This window comes from Pan troglodytes, chromosome 17, assembly GCF_028858775.2.
Source record: "Pan troglodytes isolate AG18354 chromosome 17, NHGRI_mPanTro3-v2.0_pri, whole genome shotgun sequence".
Classification (NCBI taxonomy): Eukaryota; Metazoa; Chordata; class Mammalia; order Primates; family Hominidae; genus Pan; species Pan troglodytes.
Genome location: NC_072415.2, coordinates 3,501,514 through 3,520,834, shown reverse-complemented (window position 1 = coordinate 3,520,834; position 19,321 = coordinate 3,501,514). Strand labels below are relative to the sequence as shown.

Sequence of the window (19,321 nt, the reverse complement as noted above, 5' to 3'; positions counted from 1 at the left end):
ACTGTATAAATATTATTTATGTGTTGATGCAGATATCTGTATAAATAATATTTACATGTTAATACAGATAACTGTATAAATAATATTTACATGTTTACACAAATATTTGTATAAACATTAACGTGTTTATACAGATATCTTTGTAGATATTTACATATTTATTCAGATATCTGTTAAATATTTTGGTGTATATACCGACATCTGTATAAATATTTACGTGTTAATACAGATATCTGTATTAATAATATTTACATGTTTATACACATATCTCTGTAAATAATATTTAAATGTTTATGCAGATATCTGTGTAAAAGTTTGCATGTTTAAACAGATATCTGTGTAAATATTTACATGTTTACACAAACATCCTTGTAAATATTTACATGTTAATACAGACCACTGTGTAAATATTTACACGTTTCTACAGACCTCTGTGTAAATATTTACATGTCTATATGGATATCTGTATAAATATTTACATGTTCATACAGAGATCTGTACAAATATTTACATGTTTATACAGACAACTTTATAAATATTTACATTTATATACAGACATCTGTATAAATATTTACGTGTTTATACAGATATCTGTATAAATAATATTTACAATTTCATACAGATATATGTATAAATAATATTTACATGTTTATACAGCTATCTATATAAATATTTCCATGTTTATACAGATATCTGTATAAATATTTAAATGTTTATACAGACAACTTTATAAATATTTATATGTTTATACAGACATCTACATAAATATTTCTGTTTATACAGACTTCTGTATAAATATTTAAAGGTGTATACACACATTGGTACAAATTTTATATGTTAATACACATAGTTGTATAAATATATGTTTATACAGATATCTCAAAAATATTTATGTGTTTATACTGATATCTTTACAAATATTTATCTTTATACAGATAACAGTATAAATATTTATCTTTATACAGATATCTGTATAAATAATATTTATATGTTTATACCGATATCTGTATCAATAATATTTGAGTGTTTATAAAGATATCTGTATAAATAATATTTATGTTTACACAGATATCTGTATAAACAATATTTATATGTTTATACAGCTATCACTATAAATAATATTTATATGTTTATACAGATATCCGTATAAATAATATTTATCTGTTTCTAAAGACATCCATAGAAGTGATATTTATATATTTATACAGATATCTGTATAAATAAGATTTATATGTTCATATAGATATCTGTATAAATAATATTTAGTTGTTTATACAGATATATGTATAAATAGTTAAGTGTTTATGTAGACATCTGTATAAATAGATATGTGTTTATAGAGATATCTGTATAAATATTTATATGTTTATACAGGTATCTGTATAAATATTTATGTGTTTATACAGATATCTGTATAAATATTTATACGTTCATGCAGATATCTGTATACGGAATACTTATGTGTTTACACAGATATCTGTATAAATAATATTTATATGTTTATACCGATATCTGCATAAATAATATTTATATGTTTATACAGATATGTGTATAAATAATATTTTTGTGTTTTTACATATATCTGTATAAATAATATTTATGTGTTGATAGAGATATCTGTATAAATAATATCTACATGTTCATAGAGATATCTGTATAAATAATATATACATGTTAATACAGGTATCTGTATAAATATTTACGTGTTCATACAGATATCTGTATAAATATTTACATGTTTCTGCACATATCTGTGTAAATATTTACATGTATATACAGACATCTGTATAAATATTTACGTGTTTATTCCGATATACATGTAAATAATATTTACATGTTTATACAAAGATCTCTATAAATAATATTTACATGTTTATACGGATATTTGTATAAATAATATTTACAAGTTCATACAGATATCTGTATAAATAATATTTACAATTTCATACAGATATCTGTATAAATAATATTTACATGTTAATAGAGTTATATGTATAAAGAATATTTACATGTTAATACAGATATCTTTATAAATATTTACATGTATATACAGATATCTGTATAAATGTGTACATGTTTGTTTATACAGATATCTGTAAAAATAATATTGATATGTTCATACAGATATCTGTATAAATAATATTTTTATATTTATACACATAACTGTATAAATAATCTTTACATGTTTATACAGATATCTGCGTAAATAATATTTATGTTTCTACAGATATCTGTGGTAATAATATTTATATGTTTATACAGATATCTGCATAGATATTATTGATGTGTTTATACAGAGATCTGTACAAATAATATTCCTATGTTTATACACATATGTGTATAAATAATATTTATATGTTTATGCAGATATCTACTTAAATTATATATATGTTTACAGATATCAGTGTTAATAATATTTATATGTTTATTCAGATGTCTGTATAAATAATATTTACTTGTTTACACAGATATCTGTATAAATTATATTTACATGTTTATAGAGATATCTATATAAATAATATTTACATGTTCATTCGGATATCTGTATAAATAACATTTACATGTTTATACGGATATCTTTATAAAAATTTTCATGTTTATACAGAAAAATGTATAAATATTTTCATGTTTATACATATATCTGTATAAATATTTACATGTTTATACAGATATCTGTATAAATATTTACATGTTTATACAGACATCAGTCTAAATATTCACACGTTTATTCAGACATCTGTGTCAATATTACCATGTTTATACGTACATCTCTGTAAATATTTACATGTTTATATGGACATCTGTGAAATATTTACATGTTTACACGGTCATCTGTGTATATATTTACATGTTTATACAGACATTTGTGTAAATATATTCATATTTATACAGACATCTGTATAAATATTTCTGTGTTCATACTGACATATTTATAAATGTTGATGTGTTTATAAAGAAATCTGCATAAATATTTATGTTTATACAGACAGCAGCATAAATATTTATACCTTTATACAGATATCTTTATTAATAGTTATATGTTTATACATATATCTGTATAAATACTTGTATGTTTATACAGATATCTCTATAAATAGTATTTATATGTTTATACCAATATCAGTATAAGTAATATTTATGTTTATACAGATATCTGTATAAATAATATTTATGTTTACACATATACGTGTATAAATAATATTCACATGATTATAAATATATTTGTATAAATAATATTAATATGTTTATACAGATATCTGAATTAATAATTTTTATATATTTACACAGATATTTGTATTAATAATAATTATGTGTTTATACACATATCTGTGAAAATACTTATGTGTTTATACAGATCCCTGTATAAATATTTATGTGTTTGCACAGATATCTGTATAAATATTTATGTGTTTATACTGACATCTCTATAATATTTCTGTTTATACACATATCTGTATAAATAATTATACATTTATACAGATATCTGAATAAATATTTATATGTACATACAGATATCTGCATAAATATTTATATGTTTAAAGAGATATCTGCATAAATAATATTTATATGTTTACCCAGATATCAGCATAAATAATATTTTTATGTTTATAACGATATCTGTATAAATAATATTTATAGGTTTATACAGATATGTGTATAAATAATATTTATATGTTTATACAGATATCTATATAAATAATATTTATATGTTTATACAGATATCTGTATAAATAATGTTTATATGATGTTTATACAGATATCTGTATAAATAATATTTACATGCTTGTAGAGATATTTGTGTAAATATTTACATGATTATACAGATATCTGTATAAATATTTACATACTTATACAGATATCTGTATAAATATTTGCATGTTTATACAGATATCTGTATAAATATTTACATGCTTGTTTATACAGATGTCTGTTTAAATATTTACATGTTTGTTTATACAGATATCTCTATAAACATTTATTTGTTTATAGAGATATCTGTATAAATAATATTCACATGTTAATACAGATATCTGAATAAATAATATTTACATGTTTATACAGATATCTCTATAAATATTTAAAGGTTTGTTTTTACATATATCTGTATAAATATTTACATGTTTATACAGATATCTGTATAAATATTTACATGTTTATACAGATATCTGTGTATATATTTACATGTTTAAACAGATATCTGTGAAAATATTTAGACATTTATACAGACAACTGTATAAATATTTATATGTTTATGCAGATATCTGTAGAAATAATATTTACAAATTTATACAGATATCTGTATAAATAATATTTACATGTTTATACAGATATCTGTATAAATAATATTTACATGTTTATAGAGATATCTGTATAAATAATATTTATATGTTTATACAGATATCTTTATAAATAGTATTTATGTGTTTATACAGATATCTTTATAAATATTTATGTTTATAAAGACATGTGTATAAATATTTATGTGTTTATACAAATATCTGTATAAACATTTATGTGTTTTAACAGATATCTGTATAAATAAACATGTAAATATTTATACAGATATCTGTATGAACATGTAAATATTTATACAGATAAATGTATAAACAAATATGTAAATATTTATACAGATATCTGTACGAACATGTAAATATTTTTACAAATATCTGATTAAACGTGTAACTATTTAAACCGATATATTTATAAACATGTAAATACTATTTATAGAGTTATTTTTAGAAACATGTAAATATTATTTATACAGATATCTGTAAACCTGTAAATATTATTTTTACAGATATCTGTATAAACATGCAAATATTATTTAAACAGATACCTGTTTAAACATATAAATATTTATACAGATATCTGTATAAACATATAAATATTTACACAGATATCTGTATTATCATGTATGTATTTATACAGATATCTGTTTAAACATATAAGTATTTATAGAGATATCTGTTTAAACATAAAAATATTTATAGAGATATCTGTATGAATATATAAATATTTATAGAGATATCTGTGTAAACACATAAATATTTATACAGATATCTGTATAAACACATAAATATTTATACAGACATCTGTATAAACACATAAATATTTATACAGATATCTGTATAAACACATAAATATTTATACAGATATCTGAATAAACACATAAATATTTTTCCAGATACCTGTATAAACACATAAATATTATTTATACAGATATCTGTATGAACATATAAATATTATTTATACAGATATCTATATGAACACATAAATATTATTTATACAGATATCTGTCTAAACTTATAAATATTATTTATGCAGATATCTGTATGAACATATAAATATTATTTATACCGATATCTGTATGAACATATAAATATTATTTATACAGATATCTGTCTAAACATACAAATATTATTTATACAGATATCTGTATTATCAAATAAATATTATTTATACAGATATCTGTTTAAATATATAAATGTTATTTATACAGATATCTGTTTAAATATATAAATATTATTTATATATATCTGTATAAATATATAAATATTTATGTTGATATCTGTATAAAGATATAAATATTTATATAGATATCTGTATAAGTATATAAATATTTATATAGATATCTCTATAACTATAGAAATATTTATGTAGATATCTGTATTAATATATAAATATTTATATAAATATCTGTCTAAATATATAAATATTATTTATATAGCTATCTGTCTAAATATATAAATAGTTTTTATACAGATATCTGTATAAATATATAAGTATTATTTATATGGATATTTGTATAAATATATAAATATTTACATAGTTATCTGTATAAATATATAAATGTTATTTATATACATAACTGTATAAATATATAATTATTTACATAGTTATCTTTATAAATATATAAATATTTCTATATGTGTATAAATATATAAGTATTATTTATGTAGATAGCTGTATGAATATATAAATATTTATATAGACATCTGTATGAATATATAAATATTTACATAGATATCTGTATAAATATATAAATATTTTCATAGATATCCGTAGAAATATATAAATATTTATATAAATATCTGTACAAATATTTAAATATTTTCATAGATATCTGTAGAAATATATAAGTATTTATACAGATATCTGTTTAAATATATAAGTAGTATTTATATAAATATCTCTATAAATATAAAAATATTATTTATATAGATACATGTATGAATATATAAATATTTATACAGATATCTGTATAATTATATAAATATTATTTATATAGATATCTGTATAAAGATATATATATTATTTATGTAGATATCTGTAGAAATATTTATATAATTATGCAGATATGGGTAGAAATATATAAATATTTATATAGATATCTCTATAAAAATATATACATTTATATAAATATTTATAGAAATATATTAATCATTATATACATTTCTGTATAAATATATAAATATTTGCATAGGTATCTGTGTAACTTTATGAATATATGTATAGATATATGTATAAATATATAAATATTTCTAAAGATATCAGTAGAAATATATAAATAAATATAAATATATTTTTAAATATAGAAATATTTATATAGATATCTGTAAAATATTTAAATGCTTATATAGTTATCTGTCTAAATATATAAATATTTTTTAGATATCTTCAGAAATATATAAATATTTACGTAGATATCTGTCTAAATATAAAAAGATTATTAATATAGATATCTGTCTAAATATATAAATATTATTTATATAGATATCTGTCTAAATATATAAATATTTTTATATTGATATCTCTCTAAATATATAAATATTTTTATACAGATATCTGTATAAATATATGAATATTATTTATATAGATATCTGTATAAATATATAAATTTTCATATAGTTATCTCTATAAATATATAAATGTTATTTATATACATATCTGTATAAATATATAAATATTCATATAGTTATCTGTATAAATATATAAATATTTATGTATGTGTGTATAAATATATAAATATTATTTATATAGGTATCTGTATGAATATACAATATTTATATAGATATCTGTATGAATATATAAATATTTATAGACATATCTGAATAAATATTTAAATATTTACATAGATATCTGTAGAAATATATAAGTATTTATATAGATATCTGTAGAAATATGAAAATAGTATTTATATAGATATCTGTATAAATATAAAACTATTATTTAAATAGATCCCTGTATGAATATATAAATATTTATAAAGTTATCTGTGTAAATATATGAATATTTATGCAGATATCTGTATTAGTATATAAATATTTATGCAGATATCCGTATAAATATATAAATATTTATGCAGATATGTGTATAAATATATAAATATTATTTATATAGATATCTGTATGAATATATAAGTATTTCTATAGATATCTCTATAAATATATAAATATTTATAAAAATATATTTATAAATATATAAATATATAGATATCTGTATAAATATTTAAATGCTTTTGTAGATATCTGTCTAAATATATAAATATTTTATAGATATCTTTATAAATATATAAATATTTATGTAGATATCTGTCTAAATATAAAAAGATTATTCATATAGATATCTAAATATATAAATATTATTTATATAGATATCTTTATAAATATAGAAATATTATTTACATAGATATCTGTATAAATATATAAATATTATTACAGATATCTGTATAAATATATAGATATTATTTATATAGATATCTGTATAATATATATTTATGTACATATCTGTCTAAATATATAAATATTATTTATATAGATATCTGTGTAAATATATAAATATTTATTTGGATATCTGTATAAATATATAAATATTAATATATATGCATATAAATATATAAATAATATTTATATAGATATCTGTATAATTATATAAATCTTTATATACATATCTGCATAAATATATAAATATTTATATAAATATCTGTATAAATATATAAATATTTATATAGATATCTGTATATATATAAATATTTATATAGATATCTATATAAATAGATAAATATTTTTATAGTTATCTGTATAAATATATAAATATTATATATGTATCTATATAAACATATAAACATTTATATAGATATCTGTATAAATATATAAATATTTATGTATGTATCTGTATAAATATATAAATATTTATATAGATATCTGTATAAACATATAAATATATACGTATCTGTATAAATATATAAATATTTATTTAAATATCTGTATAAATATGTAAATATTTATATAGATATATGTACAAATATAAAAATATTTATATAGATACCTGCATAAATATATAAATATTTATATATTATATATATAAACGTATAATAATATTTCTCATGTTGAACCTGTATTGCTGCATTCAAGGTATGTTCATACTGGCTTTTCAAATGCAAACTATTCAAATTATTAGTTAGGGCTTTCCAAATTTGTTGTTTAAAACATTATCCTCTGTATATTTCATATTCAGTTATCAATATGTTTCGTGGTTGTGTTTTATTCCTCAATTTATATATTTGATTATTGGACCAAGCAGAGTACCTTTGAAATTTTTCTTCATTTAAAAAATATGTATCTTGACTCAGGCATCTAATCCCAGCACTTTGGGAGACCAAAGCAAGAAGATCACAACGTGAAGAAATCAAGACCATCCTGGCCAATACAGTGAAATCCTGTCTCTACTAAAACTAAAGAAAATAAGCCAGGCATGGTGGCAGCTGGAGGAGTCCCAGTATGGTGTAGTCCCAGGTACGTGGGAGTCTGAGGCAAGACAATCGCTTGAACCAATGAGGCAGAAGTTGCAGTGAGCCAAGATGGTGCCATTGCACCACAGTCTGTGCAACAGAACAAGACTCTATCTAAAAACAATTATATATATAATATATATTATATAAATGCATTATATATTATATAATATATTATATCTGTAAGATATAATATATAATATCTCATAATATACATAAAAAACATTATGTCATATTATATATTGTATATATTATAGGTATTATATATTACAAATAACATAAAATATAATATATATTATATGACATCATATATTACATATCATATATTATATAATATTTAAATCATATATTATATGATATGTAAATAATATATTATAGGTAATATATACCATCTATAATAAATAAAATATATGACATATATTACATAACATATCATATAATGTATGATGTATATCATATTACATATTGTATATAATATGTTATATGATATATACTAAGTAATATATGGTATATATTATATAATATTTTATATATATTTTATAACATATGCTACATATTATATAATGTGTGATATATATTATATTGAACATATGATATATATTATTGCTAATATTTGATATATAACATATAAAAAATGATATATAACATATAATATATGATATATATTCCATGTAATGTATGATATATGTAATATATGATACATATTATATATAATATATTATGCATAATACATGATATGTATTATATATGATATATGAAATATATTATAAATGTTATATATTATATATAGTATATAATATTCTATTGTGTACAATTATATTATATATTATATATAAAATATCTTAATATATAATATATATTATATCATAATATATTACATATAATATATCATAATATATTTTATATTATATTATATTATTTTTCATAAAGTAATATATTATATATTTCATCTAATATATCATATATAATATAATAATATGCATTATATTATGATATTATATAGTATGTTATATAATATATAATATCTAATATATTATATATTATATATTTGATAATATCTAATATATTATATATTATGTGTAGTATATTACATATCATAAGTAACATAATACATTTTATATTATATTATATAGTAAATATTATATATTATACAATATGTTATACATATGATATTCTATATTATATAATATATGTTATATTATATAATATATATTATATATTACATATTATATTATATATAATTATATATATAATTGCATAAATATATATTATTATATATTATGTTATATGTAATAATTATATATTATTATATGTATTATACTGTATATAATATTATCTTATCATTATATATTATATTATACATAATATATTATATATAATATAAGGAGGCAGGGTGTAAAAGAAAATTATATATATGTTATACATATTATTTAAGTTTTATATTTACATTATATAAATTATATATATATATACACTTTTATATATATATGCACACATATATATATATATATTTGTAGGTGCCCTATTTCCCATTTCATATCTTATTTTAACATGTACATCATAGTAATGTGTGGGCTTGGGCTTCAGTTTTTGAAAGAAAACACTGAGCCTTCAATGACATTCCTGTACTTGTAAAAGCACTCCTGACTGCCTGGCAGCAGTTGGACCTCACAATGTGGATTGTGCCTTCACCTTGGAATGTGTATGCCCTATCGCCATGGTGATGGGATTAGGGATCTCCTGCCCTTGGTCCTAAGTGCAACTGCCTGTGCTGAGTTTTTCAAAGCTCAGAGCAGATTGAACTTTTGTGGTTTCATTTTCCCTGATTTTGATTTTTCTCATGTGGAACCTGTGTTGCTGCATTCAAGGTATGTTCATACTGGCCAGTCAAATGTAAACTCCTCAAATTCTTGGTTAGTGCTTTCCAAATATGTTATTTAAAATATTTTCTTCTGTATTTTCCCTATGCAGTTATCAATATGTTTCATGGTTATGTTTTATTCCTCAATTTATATATTTGATTACTGTACCAAGCAGAGTACCTTTGAAATTTTTCTTCATTTGAAAAATATGTATCTTTGTTCAGGCCTCCAATCCTAGCACTTTGGGAGGCAAAGGCAAGAGGATCACAACGTGAGGAGATCAAGACCATCCTGGCCAATACTGTGAAACCCTGTCTCTACTAAAACTAAAAAAAATTAGCCAGGCATGGTGGCAGCTGGAGTAATCCCAGTATGGTGTAGTCCCAGCTACCTGGGAGGCTGAGGCAGGTCAATCGCTGGAACCCGGGAGGCAGAGGTTGCACTGAGCCAAGATGGTGCCATTGCACCCCAGTCAGTGCGACAGAACAAGACTCTGTCTAAAAACAATTAAATATATAATATATAAAATATATATGCATTATATATTATATAATATATTACATCTGTAATATAAATATATATTATATAATATCTCATAATATACATAAAAATATTACGTATTATTATATATAATATATATTATATGTGTTACATATTATATACAATATATAATACATGATATATGACATTATATATTACATATAATTTATATTATTTATATTATATATAATATATATGATATGTATTATGTATTTTATTTAATATATAATATGTGTATTATATAATGATCTATAATATATATTATATTTTATGACATGTATATAATATATATTATATATTATATATCATATATTGAATATATCTTATATAAAATATATAATATATATATTATATATTATACTTTAAACAAAACATATAATATATTATATAATTTTTAAGTTATAAATTATATGATATGTAAATAATACATTATAGGTAATATATACCATCTATAATAAATATAATATATGACATATATTATATAACTTATGATATATATAACATAATATATGATGTATATTATATGATATATGGTATATAATATGATATATGATATATATTATATAATATATGCTATAAATTATATAATATATTATAAATATTTTATAACCTATGCTCTATATTATATAATGTATGATATATATTACATTGAACATATGACATATATTATTGATAATATATGATATATAACAGATAATATATGATATATAACATGTAATATATGATATTTATTACATATAATGTATGATATATGTAATATATGATACATATTATATATAATATATGATATAGAATACATGATATATATTATATATGACATATGATATACATTATATATGTTATATATTATATATAATATATAATAGTCTATAACATATGATTCTATTATATATTGTGAAAAATATCTTAATACATAGTATATATTACATCATAATTTATTATATATAATATATCATAATATATTATATATAACTTATAACATATTTTATAATATATAATATTATTATATCTAATGTAATATATTACATATTTAATCTAATATATATCATATATATTATAATATATATTATTTTATGATATTATTTATAATATGTTTTATAATATATAATTTTTAATATATAATATAGCGTACATTTTATGATATCTAATATATTATATATTATGTATAATATATTACATATTATATGTAATATATAGTGCATTATATATTATATTATATAGTAAATATTATATATTATATAATATGTTATATATATGACAGTCTATATTATATCATATATTATATATTATATATATTCTATATGATAACATTATATATTATTATATATATAATTGTATAATTATATATATAATTATATATGATGTTATATGTAAAAATTATATATTATTACTTATATTATATTGTATATAATAACATAACTTTATATATTATATTATACATAATATATTTTATATAATATAAGGATGCAGGATATAAAAGAAAATTATATGTATGCTATATATATTATAAAATTTATATATATTACGTTTTATAAATTATATATTTTTATATATACACACATATATATATATTTTGCGGTGCCCTATTTCCCATCTCATAACTTATTTTAAGAAGTACAGAGTAGTAATATGTGGGCTTGGGATTAGTCTTTTAAACAAAACACTGAGCCTTCAGTGACATTCCTGTACATGGAAAAGCACCGCTGACTGCCTGGCAGCAGTTGGACCTCACAATGTGGACTGTGCCTTCACCCTGTAATGTGTATGCACTATCGCCGTGGTGATTTGATTAGGGATCTCCTGCCCTTGGTCCTAAGTGCCACTGTCTTTGATGAGTTTTACAAAGCTTAGGGCAGATTGAACCTTTGTGCTTTCATTTCCCATGATTTTGATTTTTCTCTTGTTGAATCTGTGTTGCTGCATTCAAGGTATTTTCATATTGACGTGTCAAATGCAAACTCTTCAGATTATTAGTTAGTGCTTTGCAAATATGTTATTTAGAATATTATCCTCTGTATTTTACATATGCAGTTATCAATAGGTTTCATGGTTATGTTTTATTCCTCAATTTATATATTTGATTATTGGACCAAGCAGAGTAACTTTGAAATTTTTCTTCATTTAAAATATATGTATCTTGGCTCAGGCTTCTAATCCCAGGAATTTGGGAGGCCAAGGCAAGAGGATCACAACGTGAGGAGATCAAGACCATCCTGGCCAATACAGTGGAATCCTGTCTCTACTAAAACTAAAAAAAATTAGCCAGGCATGGTGGCAGCTGGAGTAGTCCCAGTATGGTGTAGTCCCAGCTACCTGGGAGGCTGAGGCAGGACAATCGTTTGAACCCATGAGGCAGAGTTAGCAGTAAGCCAAGATGGTGCCATTACACCCTAGTCTGTGCAAAAGAAGAAGACTCTGAATAAAAACAATTATATATATAATATACATTACATATGTAATATATATTATATAATATATTATACATTACATATGTAATATATATTATATAATATATTATACATGTTATATATTATTTATTATATAATATATTGTACATGTTATATATAATATATTATATTTGTTATATATAATATAATATATATGTTATATATAATATATTATATTCGTTATATATAATATATAATATATAATATGTCATAATTCATAATATATATTATATATTATGTCATATTGTATACAGTACATATAATATGTAATATATATCACATATAATATATAATATACATAATGTGACATAATATATTACATAGAACATATATAATATGTTTTATATATAATATATATAACATACATTATATGTTATATAATATATATAACATATATATTCTATAATATATAATATGATGTATATTATATAAAGAAATATCATATGTGTTACATTTTATGACATTTAAATAATTTATATTACATAATATATGTTATATATTACGTATATTATATATTAATTATATAACATATAAAATATATGATAAATATATTATATATAATTTGTATTAAATAAAATTTATAATATATTCTATAATATGGATATTTGTATATTATATGATATGTAAAGAATATATTTTTTGTAAAATATACCATATATAATAAATATAAAATATGAAATATATTATGTAATATATGATATATATAATATTATGTATGAAGTATATATGATATATGCTATATAATATGATATATGCTATATGTCATATGATATATGCTATATATTATATAATATATGATATATATTATATAGTATATTCTACATGATATATATTATATAGTATATTCTACATATTAAACAATATGTGATATATATTATGTATAACATATAATATATACTATTCATAATAAATGATATATAACATATAATATATGGTACATATTATATATAACATATAATATATATAATTTGTGATACATATTATATATAATATATGATATATAATATATGACAGATACTATATATATTATATGTTATATATTATATAATAGATGATATATATTATATATTTTATCAAATATAGATAATTATATAATATTCTATTACATATGATTATATTGTATTTTATATATGCTATATCTTAATATATGATATGTATTATAACATGATATATTATATATTATATTATATTATTACTATTGATAATATATGTTGTATATAATCTAATTTTTGTCATATATAACATTCTAATATATATTATATTAAGCTATAATATAAAATATGATATAAAATATCTATTATATAATATATTATATAATATATAACATCTAATATAATGTATAATATATATAATATATTACATATTATATGTAATATGTAATACAGTATATATTACATTATTTATTAGATATTATAAATTATATACTATATTATACATTTAATATTATATATTATATAATATACTATATATTATACATTATGTATTATATATTATTATGTCATATATAATTATATAATTATATGTATAATTACATATTATGTTATATATAATTATATAATATTATATATATTATATTGTATATCATAATTATATAATATTTTACATTATATTATACATAATATATTATATATAATGTGAGGATGCAGTATTTAAAAAATTATATATATGTTATAATTATTACATATGTTATATATGTTACCTTATAGATAATTGTATATGTATATACACATATGTATGTATATGTGTATTTGGGGGTGCCCTATTTCGCAACTCATATCTTATTTTAAGAAGTACAGCAAGGGAATGTGTGGGCTTGGGATTCGGTTTTTAAAACAAACAGTGAGCCTTCAATGACCTTCCTGTACATGTAAAACACTCCTGTCTGCCTGGCGGTAGTTTGACCTCACAATGTGGATTGTGCCTTCACCCTGGAATATTTATGCCCTATCGCCATGGTGGTGGGATTACGGAGCTCCTGCCCTTGGTCCTAAGAGCCACTTTCTGTGCTGAGTTTTTCGAAGGTAAGAGCAGACTGAACTTTTGTGTTTTCATTTTCCCTGATTTTGATTTTTCTTATGGGAAACCGTGTTTCTTCATTCCAGCTATGTTCATACTGTCCTGTCTAATGCAAACTCTCCAAATTACTAGTTAGTGCTTTCCAAATATGTTATTTAAAAAATTATCCTCTGTATTTTCCATATTCAGTTATCGATATGTTTCATGGTCATTTTTTATTCCTCAATGTATACATTTGATTATTGTACCAAGCAGAGTACTTTTGAAATTTTTCTTCATTTAAAAAATATGAATCTTTCTTCAGGCCTCTAATACCAGCATTTTGGGAGGCCAAGGCAAGAGGATCACAAGGTGAGCAGATCAAGACCTACCTGGCCAACAGAATGAAAACCTGTCTCTACTAAACAAAAAAACTTAGCCAGGTATGTTGGCAGCTGGTGTACTCCCAGTGTGGTGTAGTACTAGCTACCCGGGAGACTGCGGCAGGACAATCGCTTGAACCTGTGAGGCAGAGTTTGCAGTGAGCCATGCTGGCGCCATTGCACTCCAGCCTGTGCAACAGAACAAAACTCCATCTCAAAACTATCATTATTACTAATAATTATTACATATAATATATAATATATAATATATATAATATGACATAATATATATTACATATTATGTATTATTTATAAAATATATATAATATGTTATATATAAGATATATATTATATATAATATATTATATATAGTGTATAATATAAAATATATTATATATAATATATTATGGAAAATATATTATATATATTATACATATTATATAAAATGTATTGTATATATTATATATATTATATAATTTATAATATATATATTACATGATATATATAAAATATCATATATATTATATAATATAAGATATAGAATATTATGTATATTATATGATGAACAATAATATATATTATATTTTGTGACATGTATATAATATACATTATATACTATCTATTATATATAATATTTTATATATGTTACTAAATAAATACATAATTTATAAAATATATGATAAATACATTATATATAATATATTTTAATAAAATATATAATAAAGAATACAGTCAATAAATCATATATTATATGATATGTAAATAATAACTTATAGGTAATATATACCAAATATAATAAATATACCATATGACATACATCATATAATATATGATAAATATAATATAATGTATGATGTATGATATATGATATATGGTATATAATATGATATATGATATATATTATATAAGATATGTTATATATTATATAATATATGCCATTTAGTATATAACATATGCTATACATTTTATAATGTATGATATATATTATATATAACTTATGATATACATTATTGATAATATATTACATATAACATATAATAAATGAAATGTAACATAAAATATATGATGTATATTACATACAATATATGATATATATAATATATGTTACATATTTAATATATGATATATTATATACTGTACATGAAATATCAAAATATACCAAACATGTAATATATACTGCACATAAAGTATCAAAGAATGCAAAATATGTATTATATGCTGTACATAAAATATCAAAATATATGCTAAATGTGTATCACATACAGTACATAAAATATCAAAGTACATAATATATGTATTATATACTGTACATAAAATATGAAAAACTATGCAAAACATGTATTATATACTGTAGATGAAATATCAAAAACTATGCAAAATATGTATTATATACAGTATATAAAATATCAAAGTACCCAAAAAAATGTATTATAGACTGTACATAAAACATCAAATTACGCAAAATATGTATTACACACTGTAGATGAAATATCAAAGTACACAAAATATGTATTTTACACTGTACATAAAATATGAAAGTATGCAAAATATGTATTATAGACTTTAGATATAATACCAAAGTAAGCAAAATATGTATTTTACTCTGTAGATAAAATATTAAACTATGCAAAATATGTATTATAAACTCTAGATAGAATATTATATTTCACAAAATATGTATTATACACTGTAGATAAAATATCAAATTACGCAAAATATGTATTATAGTCTGTAGATAAAATATCAAAGCACCTAAAATATGTACTATACACAGTACATAAAATATCATACTAAGCAAAATCTGTATTTTACACTGCACATAAAATATCAAACTATGAAAATATGTACTATACACAATACATAAAGTATCAAATTATGCAAAATATGTATTATACACTGTACTTAAAATATCAAAGTACACAAAATATGTATTATACACTGTACATAAAATATCAAAGTGCCCCCAATATGGATTATGTACTCTACATATAATATCAAAATACCCCAAATATAAACTATATACTGTACATAAAATATCAAAGAACACTAAAGATATATTATATGGTGTACATGAAATATCAAAGTACCCCAAACATGTATTATATACTGTACATAAAATATCAAAGTACCCCAAATATGGATTATATACTGTAGATAAAATATCAAAATACACCAAATACGTATTATATACAGTACATGAAATATCAAAGAACCACAAATATGTCTTATATACTGTACAGAATATATCAAATTATCCCAAATATCTCTTACATACTGTACAAAAGTATCAAAGTGAACCAAATATGTATTATATACTGTACATAAATTATCAAAGTGAAAGAAATATGTATTATAAACCATACATAAAATATCAAAATACACCAAATATGATTTAAATACTGTTCATAAAATATCAAACTACACCAAATAAGTATTATATACTGTTAATAAAATATCAAAGTACACAAAATATGTATTATATGCTGTACATAAAATACCAAAGTACACCAAATATATATTTTATTCTGTACATAAAATATCAAAGTACCCAAAATATATATTAAATAATGTACATGAAATATAAAAGTACCCCAAATATGTATTATATACCATACATACAATATCAAAGTACCACAAATATATATTATGTACTGTATATAAAATATTAAACTACACCAAATATATATTATATACTTTACATAAAAAAGTATTAGAAATATGTGTTATATACTGTACATAAAATATCAAAGCACCCCAAATATGTATTATATACTGTACATAAATCCTCAATGGGAAACAAATATGTATTTTATACTGTACATACAATATCAAAGTACACCAAATATGTATTATATACTGTACATAAAACATCAAACTACACGAAATATGAATTATATACTGTACATAAAATATAAAAGTACACCAAATATGTATTATATGCTGTTCATAAAATATCAAAGTACACCAAATATGTACTATATACTGTACATAAAATTTTAAAATACCCCTAAAATGTATTATATACTGTTCATAAAATACTAAGTACAGCAAATATGTATTCTATACTGTACACAAAATATCAAAGTACACCAAATATGTATTATATACTGTGCATAAAATAACAAAGTATCACAAATATGTACTATATACTGACATAAAATATCAAAGTACCCCAAATATGTATAATTTACAGTAGATAAAATATCAAAGTACCCTAATGTGTATTATATACTGTACATAAAATATGAAAGTACCCAAAATATGTATTATATACTGTACATGAATTATCAAAGTACCCCAAAT

At 19.7% G+C, this 19,321-nt stretch overlaps 1 long non-coding RNA gene across 1 annotated transcript in view; it reads left to right on the top strand.

Moving 5' to 3' along the window:
• Positions 1 to 10,546: 10,546 nt before the first annotated feature.
• LOC129137836 (uncharacterized) overlaps positions 10,547 to 19,321 on the top strand; it is a 213,915-nt gene continuing 205,140 nt past the window's right edge. The window contains exons 1-2 of the long non-coding RNA XR_010152091.1: positions 10,547 to 10,659; positions 15,961 to 16,078. This is a non-coding gene — a long non-coding RNA (uncharacterized LOC129137836). The remainder of the gene's footprint in view (positions 10,660 to 15,960; positions 16,079 to 19,321) is intronic.